Source organism: Diabrotica virgifera, chromosome 7 (assembly GCF_917563875.1).
Source record: "Diabrotica virgifera virgifera chromosome 7, PGI_DIABVI_V3a".
NCBI lineage: Eukaryota > Metazoa > Arthropoda > Insecta > Coleoptera > Chrysomelidae > Diabrotica > Diabrotica virgifera.
The window spans coordinates 134,790,188-134,811,469 of record NC_065449.1 but is presented as its reverse complement, the minus strand read 5'-3'; the positions used below and the strand labels follow the sequence as shown (position 1 = coordinate 134,811,469).

Sequence of the window (21,282 nt, the reverse complement as noted above, 5' to 3'; positions counted from 1 at the left end):
CATTTATTAACATTGTAATAATAAGCAGCTTACTTTGAAATTAACTATTGAACTTGTTATTTGAAAATTATCAATACTATTCTGATTGAAGACAAACATATTCTGTAAAAAGTTGCTTATTTTGGAAGCTAGCTTATTTTCTGGGTTGCAAATTGCAATGCAATTATCAAACCTCGCTACCGTATCAGCGATTTAAAGGACGAATCCTGCTTTGTTTTATTTCTTATATTCAATCTTTTATATTTTGAAACAAGGTGGATAACAGAAAACAAACGTAATTTTTAAAATGTGGTTGCATTAAAAAACAACGTGTACTACTTATATAGGTATTTATGGACAAACTAGGGATTCCAAAAAGGTAATGTGCATGATAATAATGACGATTGGGTACGTAGATCTTATCAAACAAGAAAATACAGAACGATATTAAATATATAGATAGAGTGAGATCGACAGACAGAATAAGTCTTCTTAACAGACCTTAAGCTGCGACAGAAACATCCTGTTATGGCTGTTACTAATCTCATACTAATGGCACCAGTGGCGCACCCAGGGGGTGGTTTGGGTGTTAAAACCCCTCCCACCGGCCACCAGGACATACAAAGAATAGTAGGAAAATGTAACTTGTCTTTATTAACAAACATACAAAAAAATTGCTGTGTAATACATATGTAAAAAAGTAGAAAGAGGCTTTTCATCGATTGTCATTTGTTTCGAGCTTCTGTCATGTGTCACATAATATTAATATATCTACGTCATACGTCTTTGGTTTGTATCATTGGCAATACCTTAGAATATAAAAAAACAGGAAGGAGTCTTTCATATATCAACAACACCTTAAATTTCTAGCGGAACCGGCCATCTTGAACGTCTGTGGATGACTCATAAGTTTTTGACAAGGAGGTAGAAGGTGTTTGTGTATTGGATCAGCTGTGTGCATAGGCGTACCATCTGGTAAAGCTCCTGTATATGCAATCAATTAACTGAAGTTATTAGTATAATAAAATGTTAGTTAACTGACTTTTCAACAAAATATTATATTAATACGTATTTTCTCTTGATCTGTAGCTGTTTGTTTAACATCAAAGATGTAATAAAATCGTTAAGAATTTCTTTTCTTCCCTCTTTCAAAGGTACGTCACTGGAGATAGAAAGCAAATCTGACAGCTGATTGCCATTTGCAACCTCCTTCCTGGTTCGTAGTCATTTCGCATTGTACTCCTTCCTGATTTATTTTATATTCTAAGGGCAATACCAATAACGTATGACGTAGATATATTAATATTATGTGACACATGACAGAAGCTCGAAACAAATGACTGAATGAAAAGCCCCATGAACGATCACATCAATCACTTATTTTGTATTTGCTGTCTTTTTCTATAAATAACAAACTTTTGTTATAGAAAAAGACAGCAAATACAAAATAAGTATTTAAGGTCAAATGTCTTCTTCTTTTTTTTTTCTCAAAATGTCATTTTATGCGATTATACATGATTTGGTGTTTATTTAAACAAATTTTCATTTTACATCGTAAAGTATCAATGAAAAAAATATATTTTAGTACAAGGGACTCAAAAATATCATTATATGGCATTATAACAAGTTATTTTGATGGAAAATCAATTTTTGATCAAATTTTATAGTGTATAAAACGTTTAAATATCGTTTTTCTACAACCGTGTTAAAAATGCAATTTTTAGCACTCCATACGATCATTATGCAACTTTAAGGCACTAGTGCTTTAAAATTTGTATGGCACTGCAGTTCGTATTGACCGTATAGGCAATTTTGATGTAATGTCAAAAAAATATAAAAATGGAATGTCAGTCAAGTTCAAGTAAAAGTTTTTGTGGATATTGCCCTGTAATTACGTTTGTAGAAAAAATATTGTATGATATGCGTGTTAAAAAGTACATTTTTAAGGCACTCATGTGAATTGCAGAACTCGCTTCGCTCATTCTGAAAATTTTCACATGCGTGCCTTAAACGTGTACTTTTAATATTAATATCATAAATAACTCCGGATACAAAACGAACTAACGGAAACAATAGATGTGAAAAAGGGACTACGCCAGGGACTAACATTGTACTCGAGAAAATAATGAGGGACACAACAGTCAATACTCGAGGAACAATAATTAATAAAAGCGTGCAAATACTAGCATTTGCAGATGATGTTGACATAATCGCAAGATCAAGAAGAGAAATGATAGAGGCATTCAATCAAATAGAACGAGCTGCACAAAATAGTGGCCTGAAAATCAACCAGAACAAAATGAAATATATGCAGGTAAGTAAAAACACAGAAATAAGGCAGCCACAAAATATAACAATAGGAGAATACAACATTGAGGGGGTAAAAAACTTTACATACTTGGGATCCCTAGTCACATCTGATAATAACGTAGCAGAGGAAGTGAAGAGGCGAATATTTATTGCCAATAAAAGTTACCATGGCTTAATTCGGCAACTAAGATCAGACAACGTCGCAAGGAAAACAAAATGCCAAATATACAAAACCCTAATAAGACCGGTACTCACATACGGCTCAGAAATCTGGACACTCACTAAAAGAGAGGAAACATTGCTAGCCACCTTTGAAAGAAAAATCTTGCGACACATATATAACGGCACAAAAGAAAATGGAATTTGGCGAAGAAGGTACAACTTTGAACTATACGAAATATACCAGGATCCAGATATCATAACATTCATTAAAATAGGACGGCTGCGTTGGATGGGACATGTAGAAAGAATGGAAGAAGGCGAAATACCAAACAAAATATTCAAACAGATGCCAGTAGGAAAAAGAACAAGAGGAAGACCGAAGCTGAGATATTTAGAACAAATAGAAAATGATATAAAAACCTTAAAAATAAAAAACTGGAGAAAAAAAGCACGAAACAGATCAGAGTGGAGAAGAATCCTGGAACAGGCCAAGACCCAGAAAGGGCTGTCGAGCCAATGATGATGATGATCATAAATAACTATTTTTACATTTTCCTCCATTCCCAAAATACATTATAATCGATTTGGCTGAAAATATGCCCACAGATAGCCAAAGCATAGGACTTTAAGTGGTTAGAATGATTTGAATTAGAAAAGAAAATAATCGTTTTCGTTTTGATTCAATTCGAGTCTCTTGCCATCCTCTGACACCGTGTTTCGGGGTCTCTACCCCTTATCAAAGAGGCTATGCAAGTAGACTGAATTGAATCAACTCGAAACGAAGAAGAACTGCATATATTAAAATATCTGCAGCAGAGTGTGGTTAGACTATCCTCTAACGGGGAATGACAAAATGAATAAAAATAAATTTCGACCAAGAGTCAGGATTCTGTTAACCGAGATACGATAGTACACTTCGCGTCAAAAAAAACTGGTACAACTCTTATAACCGAAAATCGTGTTTTTCAAGTTGTGTAAGTTGATCTTGTCACAAGTGTCATTTAAATTTCTAGGGCAAAGTTGCCAGTTCAACGAAAATATTATATCAAACTAGGTAAAAACGGGGCTGTGCGACAGACCGCACTTTTTAATACACTAAAAACTAAAACAATTGTAATTTTCCGTCATCTAAATTAAGTATCCATGTTATGGCGAGCACGCCACTGTGTGTGTTTATATTTCAATATTTAGACTACGTGACATGATAAACACCAACGCTTGTAATTTCGCGGTGTCAGCGAAATGTTCATGGACTATGAAAGGTTTTAAGAAATATGTAGTTTGTATTCATTAATTTAGGCAGTAAGGCAGTATCGTTTTGTATCTCTAACTGTTAACATCTCAATAAATTTGTGCATTTCCTTCAGTAGTTACGTTACTCAATTCTCCAACGAACACACCACATTTTATAAAGAATAAGACTTCCATACATTGATTCGGTTTTTATTATAATTTATAAAAATATTTCAATTCAAAAATAATGATAGATAATAAATCTTGGCATGACTTTAAATTATTATGTTTAATGTCAAATCGAGAGGTGTGATTGGTTTCTCGTAGATTGTAGGACAAAACTGCATTAAGTTGTGTAGAATACATAAAACACACTGGAAAAATTAAAAATTTAATTTGAAATTAATACAAAATGAATAACTTTTACAGTGAACAAGTGTGTAATTTAAATATATGTATTACAATTATTCGAAATATACATTTTAAACGATATTTTTTTGCGTTATCTTTGCGTTTTGTATTTGCGTTAACTGTGATGGCAACAACGAAGTGATTCACGAACAATAATTGTCAGTCTGAACACAGGTTTACATTGGGAAAAAAAGTGTACCAGTTTTATATGACGCGAAGTGTACCAAGCGGCGCCGCTAGGAGGAGCATTGAATTACATTACAATACAAACTCAAAATACTCAAAAGTATAATTAGTCCAGTCGGGATAGCATTTGACCTTGCATGCCGAGCTGCTCAAAATTTTATTTTTCTTATCTTTAGGGGGGTCAAAAGTAGTCTAAATTTAAAATCGCGAATGAATTCCTCCGTTACGTTAGCCACCATCTTGATTTTAAAGGAGAACCGTTTTTGCACAATATCTCCGCCATTTTTAACTTTTCCACAAAAATGGTAGAAACTGAAATTGTTAAAAATAAATCGTATTTACAATTTCTTTTTAAAAATTTTTGTCGTGAGGTCGATATTTTCTGAGTTAATTGTACTTACAGTAACCGCCTATATTTTTGACCATGATATTGCATGTAACTTTTTTATTATTGTAATATAATTCAAATCCTTCTAACCACTTAAAGTCCTATGTTTTGGCTATCTGTGGGGAAATTTTCAGCCAAATCGATTATGATGTATTTTGGAAATGAAGGAAAATGACGGTATTTTAACGTTTTCTACACTATAAAATTTGATCAAAAACCTGTTTTGAATCCAAATAACTTGTTACCTATACCTATAATGCCACATAAATGACATTTTTGAGTCCCTTGTATTAAAATAGTATGTTTTCCATTGATACTTTACGATAGAAAATGCAAATTTGTTTAAATAAATACAAAATCACTATAAAATCGCTTAAAATAACAATTTGAGAAAAGAAGAAGAAGACAATTCGACCTTAAATGTTTTATTTCTACATCTCTCAGATGCTATATATATATACAAATTTTCAGACAAATCGGAGATCCAAAAGTTTTTTTGATCCAAAATTGAGTGATTTGAAATGGAATCACCCGTAATTATATGGTATAAGTTCTTGGCTTGTGGCAGGTGTCGTCCATTGACGATTGACGACTCTCTGGAATTGACCTAGCAGCTTGGTCTTCTGGCCAAAGTCTTTTTAGGCTTAGGAGTCTGTCAATCACTGGAGGGTTTTGAATTTTAAACTTTATCGCAGAGTAAATGTTGAAAAATACTTTTTATTGTACCTATTATATTATATAAACAATGAAATATTATTCTGGTCCAGATAATAAAAATATTATTTATAACAATTATTAAAGCTAATTTACTGTCCCCATAGCCATAATTTCCACAAAAGAAGAAGAAGAAAAAAAATAAAAAAAGTCCTACGTATTACTACACCCTTCCTCGAGGCACTTACGAAATTTTTTCAAAATTGCAAAATTTTTCATCAAGTTATCGCGAAAAAGGTTATAATGTGAGATTCTATCTAACGGCGCGACTACTCGCGGGTTAAGTACAGTAGTCTAGCTATATTTGTCTGTCGTGCGAGTGTGAGCGTATCTACCAAGAGGTGGGTTTAATGGAACGACAGTGACACAGAAGCGGCAGCCATCATATGCTAGAGAGAGAAAGCTAAGCGCCGGTAAAGAGAGATAAATAGACCACCGACCAGAACGCGTTAGGCTATTTTTCGGACCTGGCCTAATCTATTGTGTTATTATATCTATGGTGAGAACACGACTTTTAAAAATATTTCAAAATCAAAATTAGCCAAATCAATCCAGTCTTTCTCATAGTTATAAAATAAAAAAAAAAGTACGAGTCAGAAAACGTTGGTTGTCAAATAAAATTAGAGGATGCCAGAAAAAAATTGAGTGCAGCGACTGTACAGGGCAATTGATTGTATCCCCCGTCGCATGGCGAAGGAAAAAATCACCAGTTTTATATAATAGTATCATTGCTTAAAAAAAGAAATTCCTTTTTAAAAAATGATAGTATAATTATTATATTATAATATAATATAATATAATATAATATAATATAATATAATATAATATAATATAGTATAATAATTATAATAATATTATTAGGTAGGTATAAAAAACTCTAAGAGAAAAAGTAACTTTTAGACCTGACAACAATGCATATAATAAGACATATGTTTTAAGATGCTCAGTTGCCAATAGTGTGATCTGACTTAGTCTCCTTGGATTATATTAGTCCTAATATCCACAACAAAGAAATATATTACAATTCTTATTATCACGAATAATCTTTACATTCTCTAGATAGCAACAAATTTAACTATAACCGCTTTGTGTGATTATAATGTAAAAAATCAATTCTGAGTTTTCTAGGTCAGAACTTATAATTTATTACTTATTCAAAATCGCGCAACACTGTAAGAAAAAGATTCGTTCGAAGAGTAAAAAGCTTGCAAGAATTTTGATGAGATGGAAGAGTTACTGTCCTTGAAAATTTTTCAAATAATTAATACAAAATTATCTGCTAATGACTAAACCCTGGAAATGTGTGTCCTTTCGTGAGCACTTTGTTAACTTTCAGATGGTATAAATATATTTCAGAAATACTAGCCGTAACATAGTAATTTAGCAAAACTCGGGAAGGCACTGATTTCACAGTAGGTTTAAAATTTTTACCGCGCTAAAGAACTGGGCTCCTGTTAGATATAAAATTTTTAATGGACTGCGCGTGCGTGGTAATGTTATTGCAACTTTAATAATTATTTTCAGTGCAAAAAAAAGCCTGATCAATGTTCAAAATAGGTGATCATTGCTCAGCGCTTTATTTCCTATCGAATACAGTCATTTGTTTTAAAGATTTCGATCAATGAGGTGCCAACATCTTTTTTTTCGTCCTTGAATTTTCAACCCTTAATAAAAAATAAACTACAGGTGATCAAAATCTGAAACCTAGTGATCATTGCTGTACAAACCGTGAGCAAAAGGATGGTATAATTATTTTTACGAAATTCGATCAATGAGGTGCTAACATCTCATAACCGGGAGTAGGTTGTCTCATAACTGTAGACCAATCAAAGGCTGGCTTTTTAAAGGCGGGAATACGTCATCCGTACGACAATTTTAAAATTGCCATAAGAGTCAATGCTAATAAAAGGTTCAAAAACTTAGGTTTTGCAATATATTTTGAGATTTTCTTGGGTATAGGTATATTAAGTGGTTCTTATATTGGTAATTATATCAATTATTCCCTTAAAAATCAATAGTCTGCTAACAAAAAACTAGAATTCATTTAAAGGCCCCGTCTCACCATCAAATAATTGACAGTTAATTTGATCAAACTTGACAGTTAGTGACACAAAGTGACAGTTAGTATGTATAGTTTGTGTCACTAGTCAAGTTTGACTGTCAAGTTTGATCAAATAACTGTCAATTATTTGATGGTGAGACGGGGCCTTAACACTTATTATGTAAATGGAGAAAACAATTTAATTAGCACAAAAATCCAAAAAAATAGAAGAAAAAGTTTAAAATCAAAAATACTAATATGTAGGTACTTACTCATTATGTTTTTCGTGGAATGTGCAGCACTTTTATCATTTTTGGTGGTATGCAACAACAAAAGAACAAATAATATAAATAATTTATTATTTAAGGCCGCGTCTCACCATCAAATAATTTGATCAAACAGTTTGAGCAAACTTGACGTACGAGAGGAAGTACGTCAAAGTGACGTCACAATTGCAGTTTGTTGAAATTCTAAAAATCGGTGTTCTCACGATCAGTCTAGTTTGATCAAATTTTCTGTATTAAGAGTTGTCTAACTTGTTTGAACTTAATCTAATCCACAATGAAAATTGAAAATGAAATGAAAAGGCTGGAGTGAGGAGTGCTGAAGGGAGTTGTGACTTTACTTTGTTGTCAAGTACTAAGTAGGGCACCTATTACCACTGTTCGAGCATATCAGGCAGAAAAAATAGAAAAGAAAGAATGTAGGCTAGCTGGACTTTTTCCATGAAATGAAAGCCCTAATAAAAACTAAATTGTGTACAAGAAGACATTGGGAAAAATACATCTATGAGTGAAAGCATCAACAGTGCGAACAGGTACGAATCAAAGATTGAATTAACAGTAGTTAATCAATTAAATTAACCTATGTATTTATATTTAAACAATATTGTTCTTTACAGATTAATTGTTGCTTTACGCTATGTAGGCACAGGGCTCACATTAAAAAGGGTAAGCTTTTCCACGACAATTGCATATAATTTTTCTAAATTAGCAATAAATTTAATAGCAAATGGCAGTTTTCACATTGTCTAGAAGCTATGGATGGAAACATGGTGAACTTTCAACCTCTCAGAAGGGATACTATAGAAATTATAAAGGAACTGACAGCCATTACTTTTTGCTGTATTATATTATGCAGATGGTCAATTTCTTATTGCAGATATAAGAAGAAATGATCCAAATATATCAGATTTGAATTTCAGATTTTTTAATAGCTATTGGTGCAGTTAGCAACATTCGGCTGTGAAATTTTAGTGCGTTTTTAGTTAAACCTTATTGTATATTTGAAGATTTACAATTATTATTACACTGATAATTAATATAATTAGTTTTATTAATATTATGAGTGGCCAAAATAAATAAAACAAGTGTTTTATTTCGACTAACAAACCAGAAACAATCCTACTACTAGTGCAGTGATGTTAAAAAGGGATTTAAAAATGGTGTGCTGTATTTTTAAACTGGATATCAAGTAAATGATATATGTCATATCAACAAAGTTATTTCCTAGTGCTAATGGCACAGCTCAAGATGGACTACCAAGATCAAAATCAACAGATGCCAGGTTTATCCACACAAATGCAATCAATTATCCCACAATATTTATCACAACCAAATCCTTAGCCTTTCAACCTAAACCTAGTATTCTTGTTCTCATGATCATTTTTCAGTGCGTCATTAATTATGACGTCATATACTGTATTGGGTGTGTCGAGACTTATTTCATGTAATTATTGACGAATCTGACAGATGCTAGAATCGTACTTAGCCGTAGGTGAAAAGCTGGTGGAATTAAACTAATTAGTAATTTAGTATATTTGATTTTTACACAATATGTTAACATGTAGGTATTTTTTATAAAGGGGAATAAAATTAAAAAGTAAACAATATTGTTAATTAAATTTATAAATATGGAAACATTAAAAAATGACACAAAACTATCCATTAATTGTGATTTTATCTCCTTCTCTAGGTGCTGTCTCCGCTTCAAAAGTTGGCAGTCATCAGAGCGATCTTTATTTCTGAAACCGCGGCTCTAAATAATTCATTGTTATTACATCCAAACCAGTTCCTAAGGTTCTTCAGCCATAAGTTACGTCTCCTTACTATAGATCTTTTTCTTGCATAATGACCTGGAGTATTAGATATACATCTCTTATCACATGTCCCATATATCTCAGTTTTCTTCTTATTTGTTAGTTCTTCTCGTTCCTTATGCGTAAGTCTCATTACCTCCACGTTGGCTATTCTATCTACTCATGAGATATTTAGCACTCTTCGGTACATCTCAAATGTCTCTAGTCTCGTCACGCCAATGACTAACTTTTAACGAACTAAATTCTAAACCAAAACACAAAAAAATGCACAAAGACGTTGTGAAACACAAGGGAAGTCGAATTCGAAATTTCAAAATGACAGGCACACAAAATACTGACCTGAATAATAACCGTCACTTGACTCTTTGACACTTCTAAAAATTGCCAAAATGAACGAAGTTTTCGTCAAATGTTCGTAATACGTGTATTTGATTGGCTAGAAAAAACGCGCATTCTAAACATCAACGAATCAAACGTAGGTTAGGAATAGACATCTTATGTATATAACCATTGTAATGCTGCATTATTTTTGTGTTTAATCACGGAGCTACCGCTTTTTCCGTCTCATCTAACTTAATGCATTAGAGAGAAATCGAAAAACTGTGACGCACTGAAAAATGATCATGAGAACAAGAATAGGTAGTTGGTACATATATATCAAAACCCACAAGCATTCCAACACTTGGACGAATAATAAGCCCCAAACTCTGTCTCTGAATTGTAGAAGGTAGAAAGTAACAAACCAAAAAGCAATCAGAAGTCCTGATGAGAAAAAATCTAGAAAACAAACAAGAGTAACCATTGGCTACAAAAGCTGCTGTACATAAATAACTTGTTTAGTATGCACGCTAAAGAAAGCAAAGAAGGAAATCAAGGAAGGAAAGATCAACAAAACAATTTTAATATGTAGCGAAGCCACCACTGATATACAGTGTCTCACAGCTTAAATGATGCAGTCACTACTCAATAGGGCTTTTCATCAATTGTCATTTGTTTCGAGCTTCTGTCATATGTTGTATAATATTAATATACAGGGATTATTCAACATATGACAGACGCTCGAAACAAATGACTGTGAATGAAAAGCTCTATAAAACTAGCTTGTGTCAGTTGCTCAATATGTATTAGAAAAAAATTACATACTGAAAGTAAGTTAGTATAAGTCTTTTAAAATAGCATAAGCTGTTTTGGGTTTCAAGTATACCATACATAAATATTAATAAACCTTTGAAATAAATTTAATTATTTAGGATATTACAAAAGAATAATCTACATGAACTGCAAGAAATAAATCTTCTATCAGCCAAAGAAATGGGCATATTACATTATTTGTGTTCACTAGGGAGCATATTAACAAAGATTGTAACTTTTGGAATTCAGTAATATTTGCTGATGAAAATAAACTTGTTTGGGTCCGATAGACTAAAGAACTAAAACTAAAAAAAATGAAAGCACGTAGGAGGTGGAGTGATGATGTGGGGGTGTATGTTGTCTGCAGGAGTACGTAACATGCATTTTATTAACAGTAATATGAACCAATACATATATTTGGATATACTAACACATCGTCTCACTGCTAGTGCTCAAAAATTACGTATCGATGATAATTACCCATTTTATCAGGACATTGATCCAAAACATATATGTGAAATTTAATAAAAAATTTTCTTCTTGGTAAAAGGTATATTAGTTTAAAAAGCCCTAAAGGGCTACAAACATGTGAACAAAACGTTTTCGCTCTGTAACAAGAGCATCATCAGCATAGTTAAGAGGTGGCAGGCAACAATATAACATAATGACCTAATTACCTTTTGACCCACTTACAACATGTGGGAGTCATATGTTGCTTTAGGGCCGTATCCTTAGGAATTTCTATCCATCCTTTGGATTTTTCAAATGTAGTTATTTATATAAGACTTTTGTCTCCTTTTTAAAGGGCTTTGACCTTTGTATTTTTTTTTTGGTTGGCTCACCATGTTCTTGTAACACTGATGATGCTCTTGTTACAGAGCGAAAATGTTTTGTTCACATGTTTGTAGCCCTTTAGGGCTTTTTAAACTAATATACCATTTACCAAGAAGAAAATTTTTTATTAAATTTCACTTGTAATTAATGGTATACAGCCAACTACAGGAAGTTCTTCCTTGTGGATTTTCAAAACATATTATGTTATATCGGGTTCATATTTGGTTGCTTTATAAGTGCTGAAATGTCATTAAAACACCAGCCCAGTCACCAGATTTGAATGTTATTGAAAATTTGTGACATTAAAAAATAACATAAATAGTACCCCAACTGTAACTGATAATAAAGAAGGATGTATAAAATATTAGCAATCATAGTTCACTGCCTTGTGTTTATTTTCTCATTCTTATTTAAAAGTTTGCTTTATCATTTTAGCTGATATCAAATTAATACATAAAATAATTCAAGGTATTTAAGTATGGTACATTAAAAACCCAAAACATATAGCTTGTGCTATGTTAGAAGACGTATAGTAACTTACTTTCAGTATCAGTATGTAATTATTTTCTAATCAATATTGAGCTAGTGACTGCATCATTTCAGAATTTAAGCTGTGAGTCACTCTAGGTGTTGTAGTAATCAGAATCAGTAATATAATAATATTATTGTTCATAAAATAGGACTTTTCAACGCTTCTCATTTGTTTGAATATTAATTTATTTACTAAAAATTAAAATTCCATCATGTTATGTCTAACAGCTGATTGTCATTTGTCGAGTTTGAGCAAACTGACCTTGAATTATGCCTTGAATCAGATGTTCAGGATGTGACGTCACTAACTTTCACTTTGTGTCACTAACTGTCAGGTTTGATCAAATAACTGTCAATTATTTGATGGTGAGACGGGGCCTTTAGGTTAAAATATAAAAAAGACATAACATAATATTAACATATTCAGACACGAGGAAATGTTTGCTACCTATTTTCTTATGTTTAGAGGCCCATTTATCTTGTAACATTTTATTATCCATTATTGTTTGATAATGTTAAGGTATTTGGGAAATGTCCAAAAGCATTATTTTGTTTCCATCTGGTTCAGGAATTTTGGAGTTGCTTTTACATATAGCTATGCTACAAATGTTACCACCACTCATCTAAAAAATGTTTTATTATTATAACATACAAAACTACATATTATTATGTGTAATATTATAATTTTTAAACTAATTTTACACGGTTACGAAAACACACTTCACAAGTCATTACTGCCTTTGTATAGGACCCAAATAAGTAATTATAGTAATATTGTCCTTATATGCTTAAAAACTCAACAAATAAACGATATTACAAGAAAATTCCACAAAAATATACGGAAATATAACCACAAACAACTGTCAAACTTGACTTTGTCGTACGAGTGACGTAGGCATTCCCCTCCCTCTCGCTTCCGCCCACATAGTTATGAGATAACCTAACCCCTATCTATGAACCTTGACTAGCGCCACTGCGAAAGGTCCAAAGAAGCTCCCCCCTCCAGTGCCCAATAACAGTGTCTCCGTTTTTCCTATCTAACTTTCAATACTATCCTGCTTTGTACTGTGTTCGGAATGGGGGAGAGATTAAATATCCAGCACGCAACCGCGCTGTTGCCAGATTTACATATTTTCTATTAGCGGGAATTTTAAAATCTCGAATGCGAGTTGGTTTAAAATTTGACAGTTGTGTTTTCTCGAATCGGAATCTTAACCTTACTTTTGTGATTATTTATTTACAAATATGTAAATAAATTCAAACAAGTATTGTATGTACCTACTGTGTTATAATTTAAAACTCTTAATTATGTTAGTCTTTAAAAAAAAATGAAGCCCACAAAAATACACTTGTTTACAGTGCAAATGATTTTTTAATGGAAATAGGGATTTAGGATTTCATTTGCAGGAAAAACATGGGCAACCTACCCAGTTCGTAAAATTGCAATTCAAAAACTCTTTAGGTAAGTATGGGTAACTTTCGCATTATTATTTATTTTTTAAGTATTAAGGTTGATGTTGATATCAAAAAGTTAGATTTCAAAGGTAGTTTTATGTAGGTAGATACTAGATAGAGGCCATTCCACGAACATACATCTGTTCCAGACCATCGCGACAACGAATATTTTAGTGTGCAACATAAGAAGTACTAAACTAAATTGCAAATTCCATTCTTGTTTATTGGAATAATTTCTAGAGCCATTTACTTTCATACTTCTTATGTTGCACATTAAAATATTCGTTGTTGCGATGGTCTGGAACAGACATATATTTGTGGAATGGCCCATACAAGTAAGATATGAGTAGTATAACTTCCCATGTAGTCACCTGTTATGTTTTTGTAGATTTTACTGTCTGGATGGCACAGGAAGAGACACAAAATAATATTCAGTACTGCAGTCACAGGAGTACATAGAGTACGTAAAGATATAAGAAAACAGCTGTTCAACATCACCTGACACCGTTTAGTTTTTAGAAAATGAAAAGTCTTTAGGTTGAATGCGATCTGCAGTATCTTGCATTGCTACATAATGAATGTGTTTATATATGGTATTTTTTATTGAATAATCTATACAGGAACAACTAAATGAATGTATACATATATTGCAGACATTGCATTTAGTTTTTAGAGCAGCAAGTTTTTTTGTGTTTCAACAAGGTATTCAGTTTTTTTTTTCTTTTAGTATATACACATTATTATCTTGTAAAATAGCAAGCTAATACAGTTCGGTATCTAGACGTTATGGAGCATTCAACAGGTTTACCTTTTTTAAGCTTTATAACCCTTTCAACAGTTTTATTCCTTAAAAACAATAACAACTGATTTTCAATGGTCATATTATTGGTATTTTAATTCCATAATCCTTCCTATAACAATAGGTGCATTGTTGGAAGTTATTACAGTAGTTCTGCTGGAAATACTTACCAAAATTGTATGTATCTGCATCATTTAGAATTTTACCCAAACACCTATTAATACTCTATCTGAATCTAACATGTATTGCAGCTCTTTCAATGTCTTGTATACATAGGATTTTTTCAGAATCAGATATTTCATTAAGATTTACTTGCCATGCCTTGTCTATGTACCAGGGACATAACAGTCTATTAGGAACAGAACCCATTACATTCAGGCATTGTAAAAAGTGTTAGTTATGTCTGATATGAAAACATTTGACTATATAATACCAGCACACTCATGTATTTTTTCAAAAAAAGTTGGTAAATAAAAGTATTTTTTATGAGCCCATGAGTTCCATTAGTTGCGATAAGCGATTTACCAAACTTAATTAATATTTCCTTTTGCACAGTATTCATGGAAACACATAAGACAAAAATCATTATTGTTTAATTCGGGAGGATTATCAATAATTGAATCGTTTATTTCAGAAAGGGGTCAAGTCACAAGTATCCACTTTTGAGAAAATAAAGTTTACACACTGTTTACATTCAACAAACAATCACATTATATAAAATAAAAATTCTACCTAGCAACCTGGAGTATTTGTTAAAAAATGTTGTATTTTTTAAAAATGTATCTTGTTAAATTGTTTAAGAAAAAAAATTAATTTTTTGCACTCATTTTGTCAAGATTTGTCACTTGACCTCTTTCTGAAATAAACGATTCAATTAGTATGCCCTGTTGTTTGTAAAATAATATTGGACATAACCCGGTCTGTAAGCATTCACTTACCCACAAATGAACACTGGTTGCGTTATCTTTGTGCCTACATCCATCTTTCAAATCAACGTCATAGGAGTGTTTAATGTTCGTGTTATCTTTTCTTGTAAGTAAATCAACTCTCAATAATATTTAAAAAATGGATTAGTGGTAACATTTTTATTTTAAATTATATTGTGTATATGTAAATATTTTACTTACATTTTTGAATATGCCCATAATGTGTTTTAAAATATGTTACTTTTATGTATTGTAATATTCCTGCACAACAATCAGTTTAAATATTTTTAGATATTAGTATTTGATTAGTACATGAAATGCAGAGATGTTCTCTCTTCTATCTTAAGAGCTGATTTAATCTCTACTTGTATCTGTAAAGTTTATCATTTTTCCCATAGACAATTTCAACACTTCCGGTTCCTCAGCGTCTATATCCAAACCTGTTACGATGACATAATCATATTTCTCTTCTCTTTCTCTAGGTAATCTAGTCTAGTAATTAATTCTCGAACTGTCTTGTTTGTATTAAATATCTTAATTATGTACTTATTTTATTTTTATAAGGAAAATTAATAAATCAACCATATGCGGCACAGGATACAAATGTTTTCGGAAATATATCTATAAAAATTTAATTACCTCTTTTGTATACGACATATCGATACATTTTTGGCAAAGTAGCGTAAGTGACATTTTTGAAAATCATGTTTTTCCCATTAAACTAACGCTATTATTGTTCAGAAGGTACTGCCAAAGTGTAGTAAGCCTATACATATATATTATGTTTAAAGTAATTCTAGGCTTACTACACTTTGGTAGTAACTTCTAAACAATAATAGTGTTAGTTTAATGGAAAAACATGTTTTTCCCCAAAAATGTCACTTACGTTACTTTGCCAAAAATATATCGATATAATATAATAAGTAAAAACTATTTTTATAGCTAGGAATTACTTTATTGAACAGTCTTAACCTTCGGATGACCAAGCGGGGGAAATTGTGACCCCAGCTTATGTTTTTCTTTAATAAATTCAAAAGTATTTTCAATTTTTAACTCATTATTTTTTTATTTGACTTTAATATCATTCTAGATATCCTCATATTTTGAAATAAAAAGAATTCCCTATATTTTACGAATAAAAAATATATTCTGAAGTTGATGTTTAGTAAAATAGCGTCTATTATGTGTAATTCCAAGTAGTGTTACGCTAATGACGTCGACTTTGCAAAGTAACAAGGCACTTACTCAACATACACACTACACATGACACTAATACTCATGTTGTGACTGGCTGAATGACATAAAGTCCATGCCATAAAAAAAATTTAAAAAAAATAAAAAAAAACTTCATTTTTTCGTTAAATGTTATTTTTGACCATTTCCCCCCCCCCCCCCTTGGTCATCCGTGTAACAAAAAAAAGGTTGGTCATCGGAAGGTTAAACCTGTTCATAAATTTTGTTACTATATTTTTTAACTCCGATTATAACAATAATAACTTTTTAGTTTAGATTTAGGTCAAAGTGTGTAATGTCATGTTTTATGTATAGTATTTTTACTACAAAAGCGATATTACGTAGGTCAAAATTTTTGACGTAAGAGAACTGTCAAAACATTAGAATGTGACTTTTCATTATTGTCATTTTATTATAAACATGGCAATAATGAAAAGTCACAATCTGATGTTTTGACAGTTATCTTACGTCAAAAATGTTAACCTACGTAATATCGCTTTTGTAGTAAAAATACTATATTTTTTAGCCCTAACACATTTGTAGGTAGCAAATCATATTTGTTATTCTTATCTTATTTTAATTATATTCATTTTTTTGATTTAACGAAATAAACCTATCAATAAAAAAACTGTTGTTTAGTTGTGTACACCCAAAAACTAACTTGATGTAATACAGATGTCAATTGAATATGACGTAAATACATGTCATAAAGATGTCTTACGTCACAAAATTACCACAATAAAACGTTGCCACTAATTGCTCAATTTAATGTCATTCAAGTTAGATGTGATGAATAGGGCTTTTTATTCACAGTCATTTGTTTTGAGCTTCTGTCATGGGTCACATAATATTAATATATATACGTCATACGTTATTGGTAATACCAATGATACAAATCAAAGACGTATGGCGTAAATATATTAATATTGTATGACACATGACAGGAGCTCGAAACAAATGACAATCGATGAAAAGCCCTATTGATGGCAAATTGGTCATTAAACCTGACATCATATTTTGGTCATGTTTAGGTCTCCTACCAATTAAGACTAAAAAAACATGTCATTTAGACTTCACTCTGTTGGCTGGTCAGTTAAAGGATTTGAAATATATGGATTACTGAATTTTAAAGAAAGCTGCATTAAATATAATGAAAAAAGACAACCTATGACAATAAAACATTAATTGTTAGTCTTTGTTCTGCTCATACTTAACATAATCGTCCTATTTGAAGTCCACATACTGTGTAATAAAACTTAAAGCCACTTTGTGGGCGTTTTTGACATTTTCATAATTGTCTTTAATAGTAAAATGTATGTGTAACACAATAGATGTAAAATTATTATTATTAACACATTTACGGACACGCTTTGCCTGTAGCCACGTCTTCTTATGGAGCAAATGACTTCATATGCAGTCGTGTCTGTGAATGTGTTAAATAATTAACAGAAAAAATTATTTTAATTGCTTTAGCTTTCAATATAAACCACAATAATACCACCATTAATTTTTAAGTATATTATGTAAGAAAATAGAATTTACCTAATAACTCACCTCGCCGCCAGGTAAAGTAAAGGTGCTACGTCACTGAAATGTTTTTTCATTTTGATTTATTTTGTTGCTTTAGTTAGCAGATACATGATGGGAATTATTCATACAATACATATTAATACTATTAAAACTAATACATATTAATACTATTAAAACTAATACATATTAATATTCTAAATAATTATTTAATACTAAAATAAAGAAAAATGTCTATCTATACTACATTAATTGAGACATTTTCACTTTTCTTTTCGCAGGATCCTCGGGATTTTAAAGCTGTGTCTCTATCTTTATCTTGTTTTGTACAATAATTATTGTTTGAGAATGGCATACATACATAATAAGATGCTTCATGTTTTTGTACTCCTGTGACTGCAGTACTGAATATTATTTTGTTTCTCTTCCTGTGCCATCCACACAGTAAAATCTACAAAAACAACAGATGATTACATGGGAAGTTATACCAGTCTATATTCCTTGGTTATACCACAGTATAGGAGGAATTCCTCCTAGGCTGTGGTTATACTACTTATAGCTTACTTTTATCTAATATCTACCTACATAAAACTACCTTTGATATCAACATCAACCTTAATACTTAAAAAATAAATAATAATGTGGAAGTTATTCCATACCTACCTAAAGAGTTTTTGAATTGAAATTTTACCAACTGGGTAGGTTGCCCATGTTTTTCCTGCAAATGAAATCGTAAATCCCTATTGCCATTAATTTGCACTGTAAACAAGTATATCTCTTTTGGGCTTAATCTTTTTAGGACTAACATAATTAAGCGTTTTAAATTATAACACAGTACATACAATACTTGTTTTAATTTATTTACATTTGTAAATAAATAATCACAAAAGTAAGGTTAAGATTCGGATGTCAAATTTTAAACCAATTCGCATTAGAAATTTTAAAATTCCCGCTATGTAAATCTGGCAACAGCGCGGTTGCGTGCTGGATACTTAATCTCTCCCTCGGAATGGACTTCGCTCCGAGCGTTAACAAAGTGTCAAAGCAAAATCGACCGACCTGCTCATGGTGGCGGTTTTTTGAAATTTTATAAGGACGCTTTGTGTATGTTTAAATGAGACATTTAAAAAAATGTCGTGTCACGCTAGTGATATTATGTATTAATATAAACAGCAAATAAAAACGCACTATAAATTCTTCACTTTCCAATATTGATTATCAGTTTGATTTTGTATGCATAACCTCACTATCGCAGTTTATGTCAATAAATATTTATTAACGAAAAAGAAAATATTTTGTTGCACTATAAATTACAGTATAAATTAATAACTAATGAATTCTAACAATTGTATTCGGTTATTATCACTACAAAATAAAATATTCAAGTTTAACAAAATAATCCCATAAGACTCAATGTTAAAACGTCCTTACAAAATCTGACAGCGTATCACGTGACTGTACGTAGAGGGGAGACGCACGGAGCCACTGTGTTTATCCGCGTCTATTGAGAAAGACGATTTTGACTTTTAACTGTCGTTCACCAACAGGTTAACTGGAGTTGAACTCAAGAGCCGTTAAATACCGCTATGAATTCCACGATTTTATTGGTTAGAACTACCCACGTGATATCTGTGTTCGTATTGGTCAGAGTGACAATCAGCTGTTAATTAGACATCATTATGTGATGGAATTTTTATTTTGATGTAAATAAATATTTATTACTGATAATTTGTATAAGCAAAATTATTGTACTGCACTGCACCTACAGTGACTCACAGCCTCAATTCTGAAATGATACAGTCGCTACTCAATAAAACTGTAGCTTTTGTCAGTGACTCAATATTAGAAAAAAATTACATACTGAAAGTAAGTTACTAACTATAAGTCCTCTAAAATAGCATAAGCTATGTTTTGGGTTTCAGATATACCATACTTAAATAACAATAATCCTTTAATTATTTTGTGTATGATTTTGATATCAGCTAAAATTAATAAAGAAAACAAAACTCCTTGTTGCTTATTTCTTTGGCTGATATATTTATTTCTTGCAGTTCAGCTATGCCGATTATTATTTTGTAATATCCGTCTAATTGTTTCATGGTTACATCTTTTTCTAAACTGTCTTTCCACCTCATCTCTCAATTTTGGTGCACTTTTTTGGGATTATTTGCTATTTCTCTGACAATACATCTTATTGTTTGTCCGCTATAACTTTTCCCATGCGTCACGATTCATTTTCAAGCAAATTAAGTCAAAACATTAAGGAAAACAAGAATCTACAGGTCGAGCAAGTCTCGTAAATTTCACGATTGCGAGCCACGCTTCACGCAACCGTGTTTGCGTACTTGTGTTTCGAGTTGCGTGGTCGTGCGGAGTTATATTTACCAATTCGCGCAATCGTACTTGAGACGCTGTCAGGTGAGGTTTTTGAAAATTTGGGTAACTTGATTCTGTGGTTAAACTTTTGTTTTATTTTTTTTTTCGCAGAAAATTTTTAGATGAAGTAATTGTATGATGAAGATAACACAGAAAATACAAGAGGGCAGCATACTTTGCAAAACAACTGTTACAATTTGAAATCAACAAGTTGTTGTCTTGCAGGTAAAAAAAGTGACTTTTTAAAAAAATTATATCTTGGAAACTAAAAACTATTTTTATTTATAATTGAAACATGTAAAAGTATAGTACTCTCAAAAAAATTTCAGCCAAAAGTATTCATTTTTGTAGAGTTGACTGCAATTTTTCGACAACAGCCCTTTTTTGCGGTGAGCAGCATAACAAGTCCAGTCTCATCTGAAATCAAAGTTTCTTGTAGTTTATACCTCTGGCTAGTGAATGAACAAAGGATTTTTTATTAGATGAGGTCATTTTTGTTTTATAAAAAAAAACTACTTTAAAAATGAGAAAAATTGGGGTCAAAAATGTGTTTAAACTTATGTAAAATCTTCAAATTTCATTTTTTTTAATTCCTTCGTTCATATTCTAGCCAGAGGTATAAACTACAAGAAACTTTTTGATTTCAGATGAGACTGGACTTAGTTATGCTTCCAATGCAAAAAAAACTTAAACTCTACAAAAATGAATATTTTTGGCTGAAACTTTTTTTGCGACTACCTTAGGTACTATACTTTTACATGTTCCAATTATAAATAAAAATAAATTTTAGTTTTCGAGATATATTTTTTTTAAAAAGTCACTTTTTTTACCCACAAGACCTATGTAACCCCTTAAAAAAATGTTTCGAAGAATATGTTTGATGGCCAAGATGCATACATATATTTAGAAGGAAAGTTCCTGATTTCTGTAGTATAATACATAATACCA

At 31.5% G+C, this 21,282-nt stretch overlaps 2 long non-coding RNA genes across 2 annotated transcripts; one reads left to right on the top strand and one right to left on the bottom strand.

The window, feature by feature from the left end:
• Positions 1-12,990: 12,990 nt before the first annotated feature.
• Positions 12,991-15,069, top strand: LOC126888774 (uncharacterized). Its single transcript, XR_007699635.1, has 2 exons — positions 12,991-13,480; positions 13,862-15,069. It is a non-coding gene; the product is annotated as an uncharacterized LOC126888774 (long non-coding RNA).
• Positions 15,070-17,563: 2,494 nt separating this feature from the next.
• On the bottom strand, positions 17,564-18,936 carry LOC126888773 (uncharacterized). The gene is made up of 2 exons (XR_007699634.1): positions 18,622-18,936; positions 17,564-18,409 (listed from the first exon to the last, which is right to left on the bottom strand). It is a non-coding gene; the product is annotated as an uncharacterized LOC126888773 (long non-coding RNA).
• Positions 18,937-21,282: the final 2,346 nt, after the last annotated feature.